This window comes from Equus asinus, chromosome 21, assembly GCF_041296235.1.
Source record: "Equus asinus isolate D_3611 breed Donkey chromosome 21, EquAss-T2T_v2, whole genome shotgun sequence".
NCBI classification, from domain to species: Eukaryota; Metazoa; Chordata; class Mammalia; order Perissodactyla; family Equidae; genus Equus; species Equus asinus.
In genome coordinates this window covers 98,038,022-98,045,388 of record NC_091810.1, presented here as the reverse complement: position 1 = coordinate 98,045,388, position 7,367 = coordinate 98,038,022, and positions in this window count along the sequence as shown.

Here is a 7,367-nt window from a genome sequence, read left to right as displayed (position 1 = left end):
ATGATTTCAAAGCTCAGTAAGTCTGTCATTGGATCATAACTTGGGTCATTTTTCCCTCTAAAGTTCAGTAGCTCATCTTGAATATTACTATGACCTGAAAACTACTTTCTAAATTCAAATATAAAGCAGTCTTGTTTTTAGTGAGTTTGACTATGTCTTCTAAATTGAGGAGTCATCTGTCTGCCATTAACATTAAAAGATTAATGACCTGTTTGTATGTTCATAACTATACTTGAAATTAAATAGTATTTAATATATTCTTGTGTAACTTGAAGTAATATTTTCTTTAGTTATTCATTGTAGTGATGTTTCCAGATAGTTTTATTGAAGATTATGAAGATAAGTTTTAAATAAAAGTGGTATAAAAACTATACTTAGTTTCAATATGAGGAAATTCCAGCTTCAATTTCTGCTCAACCTGAATCAAGACAATCAGAGTGAGTGACAGATTCATATACGTTTTAATATCCCTCAGTCTTGGAGCAAGATATTCAATATCCTTTAAAGATGACTCATTCAAAATATTTTTTGATAATAAGATATTAAACCTAACCTTGGAACAATGTTCTCTAAGGCCTTCCTCAGCTTTAAAATTTCATGAGGCTATACTTTTCTGACTAAGCTATGAAGACTTCAATTGATTAATATTAATAGCAATGCTATCCATCTTGAGTCTACGTACGAAAAAAAGTTTAAGTCTAAGTCTTTATAAAAGGTATAATAGTATCTTGCTGATCTTGAAGTCATGTATTGGTGACTTCAGGTGCTCAGATCCTGCAAATACATTTAAAAGCCCTTTAGCAGATGAAATATTCCTAAGAAGTATCTGAGGAGCAAGTTCTTTCAGGTCCTTATTAGGAGTATATTTATTTCTACTTTCTTTCTTTATTTCGTGAGGAAGATTCGCTCTGAGCCACATGTGTTGCCCATCTTCTGCTGTTTTGCATGTGGGTCAGCACCACAGCACAACCTGACAAGCAGTGTAGGTCTGTGGCTGGGATCCAAGCCCGTGAACCCGGGCCGCATGCTGGGCTTAACCACCACACCACAAAGATGGCCTCTACTTACTTCTACTTTAAATGCAAGTAAATGTTTGGCTATCTGATTTTCCAGTCTTTAAATAAATTAGAAGCAAAAAAAAAAAAAAAAATTCAGCAAGATAAAGAGGGCTGCCAGAGGTGGATATGTATGCTGAGCAGCGAGGTAGGTGTTTCAATAATGAGAGAGGAAACTAAACACAGTCCATTCAGTCATCTTAAGAGTCACTGTATGATAACACTGTTACCCAACCGATGTCCACAATTAGGATGCTCAGACATAAGTGTGACTGTAGTAGTATATAACATGTATATTTCCTTTTATATGTGTTTCCATCAAGTATGGTTGAAATAAAAGTAGTTTTTACCTAAAAAGCTTAACTTCCAGTTACTTCAGAAATTCAGTTTTGTAGAACCTAATTGTCCAACAAGCCATTTACCTAGAAACATATGTTTTAATATATGATGAAAGCCTCTGAAAATTCGCCCCTTGAGAGTTTCAAAACTACCATATGACTACCACATGATTCAGTAGACTGTTGAGTTGGGTATTGTTCCAGCATGTGTTGAATAACTAAGCGAAGGTTATAGATTTTATACAACTACATGACCCTCCATTCCTAGGAAAAGATTAACTTTTATTATCAGAAGTAATTTTTAAGCTTTTTTTCCCACTGAGAACTCAATAATTATTGTTAAATATACAATACGCAGCCATGCTGAAATTTCCTGTGAATGTAATGTTGGGCCAGCGAAAGTTAGCTATGCAAAATTTTGGTTAGCACGGATTCCTACTGCTTAAAATTATTCAGAAGCAAATCCTAATAACAGTAGGAGCTATAGATATAACGAGAGCACTGACAAAAACTCAAGACTATTTTCAATGTGCTCCTCCAAACTTGGAGCCTCCTTCTCTACCAGCTCCTGCTGAGCATCTTGAGTGACAACCCCATAGGTGAGCCATCTCCAACCCCTCATTCCCTACACTTCCTCATCCTTTAGATCTTTTCCTCTTCCCTAGGTATCCACTTCTACAGTCTTCTCCTTGAACTGTTTATATTCATTATCACTTATTCAAATGTTCCCTTTTTCTAATTACAACGTTCTTTTTTTTCCCAACTTACTTGCTTGTCACCCACTGCTACATTATTTCAAATATCAATGCATTATCTGACCCAATAACATCTCCAATTCCTCTGTATCCATCAGCCACCTCCTCTTGTCATTTTCCAACCTGTTCATCTGCTTTCTAGATCTTTGTACCCTGAGCTCGGCTCTGCAGGAGGAAATTGCCCAACTGGGCAGATGAATAGCACTATTAATTTATAATCTCCACCCTCCACTGGGCCTTCAAATAGCCCCACTAATAAGTTTCCCTAGTAATTTTACTTTCAGTGAGTTCAGAAATTCAGTTTTGTAGAGCCTAACTGTCCAACAAGGCATTTACCTAGAAACATGTGTTTTTTTATATGATCAAAGTCTTTGAAAATTCACCCCTTGAGAGTTTTAAAACTATTGTACGACTACGGTGTGATTTGGTAGACTGTTGGGTTGGGTATTGTTCCAGCATATGTTGAATTACTAAGCAAAGGTTATAGATTTTATACAACTAGTGTGTCAGTTACCTATTAGTACCTAAAAAGAAATACAAAATCTAAATCAGTTGGGGGTTGTCTGATCCAGGCCAGACCCAGCTGGGACAGCTCAGCTTACCTGTCTCTTGTCTTCTTCCTAGGACCAGTGAGACATCCTAGACATTTATTACAGTAGTAGCAGCAAAACCAGAAATCAAGCATCAATGTGCAAGGCCTTCTGGGATCTAAGCTCAGCGCTGGCATGAAGTCACATTAACCTCATTCTATTGAACAAAGCAATTCATACAGTCACATCCAAAGTCAGAAGGTAGACATATTATCTGTTTCTTCTGTGGGAATAACTTCAAAGTTACATGACAAAGACTATGAATACAGGAAGCAGTGAAGAATTGGAGATGTTAATGTAAGCTACTATACCTACTGTCTGTAATCACAATTTCATAACTTCTTCAAGCTCCATCTTCCAGCAGAATGACAGTTATCTGTCCTCACTGAAAAAAATTTGTTGTTTAGCACCGTCCAGTGGATTCTGACTCCTGGTGACACTGTGGGCAGTAGAGCAGAACCCTGCTTGGTCTTTTGCCACCATTGTCTCACCCTCTGGTTCTGTATCAGACAGTGCTCTGCTGCTATTCATAGGGATCTTGTGGCCAATTCTTTCAAAAGTGGGTGGCCAGGTCACTCTTCCTCGTCTGTCGTAGTGTGAAAGCTCTGCTGAGACCTGTCCACCAGGGGAACCCTGCTGGTAGTTGAAATCCCAGTGGCGTAGCTTCCAGCATCACAGCAATACGCAGTGTCACAGTGTGACAACTGACAGACAGGCGGTGTGGTTCCCTGACCAGGACATGAACTCGGGTGGTGGCAGTGAGAGCACCAGATCTTAACTGCTAGAACTCTAGGGCTGGCCCACTGAAAAAATCGAAGCTATTTAACAGCAGAAACCTCTCTTGATTCCATTAATCAAGCATGCATACCTCTGCCCCTCCGTTCCCCTGTTCTTTCACTCTCCTATGTAACCGAGGAACCATCCCATCTATCCCCATGTGCTTTGCATCTCATTCTTCTTGTTGGTTCCTGGGCCTTGCTCATCAACCCTCTTCTCCATCTTACTGAGCATTTTCTTCTTCCCTTTGTCATTCAACCACCCCTACTATCCCTGTATTCCTCTTCATAGCTCATCACCTTGAAGGAAATGTCTAAATACATGGACTCTGTCTTCATCTCCATTATTTAGATGAGGATGATTTTGGTTTAAACAATAATAAAAAGTATAATCTCACTATCAGAAAGTCCAAGGGTAGGAGGTGGTGGTTCTATGTCCCACACAGGCACAACTTAGTATCTCTGAAATTCCGTGAGCTCTTCCTTCCTCTGTGTATTGGCTTTACTTCGGCAGACTTCCTTCTTGCTCATAAGATAGCTTTTAGGATCAACTAGGAAAACATGCTTCTTTATTCACATCCCTCAGGAAAGATGGAGGGCCTCTCTTTCAACAAAAAGAGACAAGTTCTTCTCTTCAGTTTGATTGGACCAATAAGATCATACACCTAATCTCGGACCATTAAGTCACCAAAGGAATGTTGTACACTGATTAGCCTAAATCTTAAACCAGTAGAGATAAGGAAGGTGGGCTTACCACAATCTGTTTTGAATAATTTTACCTGGAACTGAGGATGGAGTCAGCACCTCTGAGTTACATAGGCTGTTAGGGGTAATGAAAGAACACGTTAGACTGGAGCAAAGTTGAGGAGGAAAAGGTGAGGATGCTGGTCAGGCGACCAATGGTGCTCACAGCATATTCACTCCTGCTTTCTGCACACACTGCTGTACCCATTCTTCTTTCTAAAGTCCACGTTACTAAATCCAAACGCCAGAGTTTAGTCCTTATCTTTTCATAATTCTCAGCAGCATTCAACATAGTTAACAATACTATCATTATCATGAGTCTATTCTTTCTATTTATGAGAAATCTACTAGTTTTTCTTCCATCCTCTGGCCACTACTTTTTAATTTCCTTAGCTAGCTTTCTCTAACCTCAAAGGTTTGGAATTCTCCAGGGCTTGGACCCAAGGCTCTTCATCTTCTCATTCTACAGCCTTTCCTTAGATTTTGATCTTCCAAAAATACATCTCTGACATATATCTTTCCTCCCAACTCTAGATCCATTTAACCAACTGCCTGTGTGCCATCTCTAGTCTTTGTCTCCAAGGCATCTCAAACTTGGTAGGTCTACAAATGAGCTCTTTGTTTCCTTCTCTTACGAAAAGGGCTTTCCCCTCAATATTCCCCTTCTAACAAATTAAAGATTTCATTCACACAAATGCTCATCCTGGGAACCTAGGAATCATTCTTGACATCTCTCTCCCACATCTAAACTAGCTTATATGTATTTCCTCAAACAGATCCATATCTCTATATTTCCACTGTCACCACCTCCATCCAAGGCTAAATGACCTCTGCCTGGCTGACTGTGACAGATCCTGAGGGTATTCTCTAACTTGCTCTTGCTTTTTCGTTTTCCATGCAGGAATGAGTGATTGCTAAAATGAAAATATGATTATAAGTTCCACTATCTAAACCTAGTTCCTTTTGCACTAGAATAACCTCCAAAATCTTTAGACCTCTGCAAGGTGACAGCTTCCTCCTCAGCCTTGTGCTGCATGGCTTACCCTGAGCCACGTTCCAGTTTCTTGACCGAGCTGTGATCTTTCCCATCACAGGAGCTGTCTTCCTCCACATTTCATTGACTAGTGCCTACCCATCCCTCGAGTCTTGACTTAAACTGTTACTTAATTAAGAAGACTTCTATGACCCCCCCAGTGCAATGAAACACACATCAAACTGCTCAGGTTCAAACACTGTTGCTCCCAAGCAGAGATGTGCTGCCTTTTGGAAGTTGCTTAACTTTTTTGCGTCTCTTCCTTAAATGGGAATGATGATGGTGATACCCAGTTCGTAGGTGTATTGTTTCCTGTGGCTGTTGTAACAAATTACCCACAAACTTCATGGCTTAGTGCCACAGAAATTTATTCCCTCACAGTTCTGGAGGCCAGGAGGCCAGAATTGAGGTGTCAGCGGGGCCCTGCTCCCTCTGGGGCTCTGGGGGAGAATCCGTTCCTTTCCCCTTCCAGCTTCTGCTGAGTGCTGACCCTCCTTGGCTTATGGCCGCATCACTCGCCCTCCACCTCCGTGGTCACAGGGCCTCCTCCTCTTCTGTAGCCTCAGATTTGATGTGTCATCTCCCTGTACCTCCCTCTTGTAAGGATACTTGTGACTGGATTTAGGACTCACAGGGCTAATCCAGAATAATCTTTCCATGTAGAAATCCTTAATTTAATCACATTTCAAAGAGCCTTTTTCCTTATAAGGTAACATTTACAGGTTCCAGTGATGAACCTGGTATCTATGGTTGGCCATCATTCAGCTACAACAGGGTAGGTGAAAATTAAATGCACAAAAAATTCTTGACAAAGTGGTTAGCATACAGTAAAGAGTCATTTGGTCAACATTAAAAAAGTTGGGGGGCCGGCCCTGAGGCCGAGTGGTTAAGTTTGCACGCTCCGCTTTGGTGGCCCAGGGTTTCACTGGTTCAGATCCTGGCGCAGACATGGCACTGCTCATCAGGCCACGTTGAGGTGGCGTCCCACACGCCATAACTAGAAGGACCTACAACTAAAATATACAGCTATGTACTGGGGGGATTTGGGGAAGAAAATCAGAAAAAAAAAAGTTGGGCACCTACCATGCACAAGAAGCTATAGAAACATCCATGAAAAAAATAGGCAGAACCCTTCCCTTCAAGAGTTCTCATTTTAGTGGGGGAGAGACATAACCAAAGAAAAAAGATAGATGATAACAGCTAGATACATAGATAGATAGATGAGAGATAGATAGATAGATGAGAGATAGACAAGAGAAAGATGAAAGATAGGTAGATGAGAGACAGAGGAGAGGTAGGTAGATAGATAGATAGATAAATAGATAGATATAGATGGATAGATAGAGGAGAGATAGAGGAGAGATAGATGATAGATAAATAGATGGGAGATAGGTTAGAGATAGATGAGACGTCTATCAAAGGATGTGAGAAGTAAGGCAGGGCAAGGAGGCTAAGACACACTGGAGTAGGAGGGGAGAGGAAGGCCACCTGTAAGATGGCATGTAGGCAGAGGCCTGCTTGTGGAAAAGTCCACCAAAGTTACTATTATTATCAGTGTGTGTCAGTTTGTAATTCGATATTCGCCGGCGTCACTATCTGTTTGCCATCTGGTCTCCTACTTGAAGCTCCACAGAGGCAGCACTGGGTCTGTTTGAGACACTGCTGCATTGCTGGTGCCTGGCAGTCCTCATACACAGTAGACACTGAACAAATATTTGTCGAATAACTGAATAAAAACAACCAGATTGGCAAATATTTTCATTTAATAATACTTGATGACATTGCTATAATGTTTTTTATTTTTTAAAGATTTATTTTTTTCCTTTTTCTCCCCAAAGCCCCTCGGCACATAGTTGCATATTCTTCATTGTGGGTCCCTCTAGTTGTGGTATGTGGGACGCTGCCTCAGCGTGGCTTGATGAGCAGTGCCATGTCCACACCCAGGATTCGAACTGACGAAACACTGGGCCGCCTGCAGCGGAGTACACGAACCTAACCACTCGGCCACGGGGCCAGCCCCCTGCTATAATGTTTTTTAATCTCAGACTTCCATGTCTGGCTCCGAAGGAGTTGCCT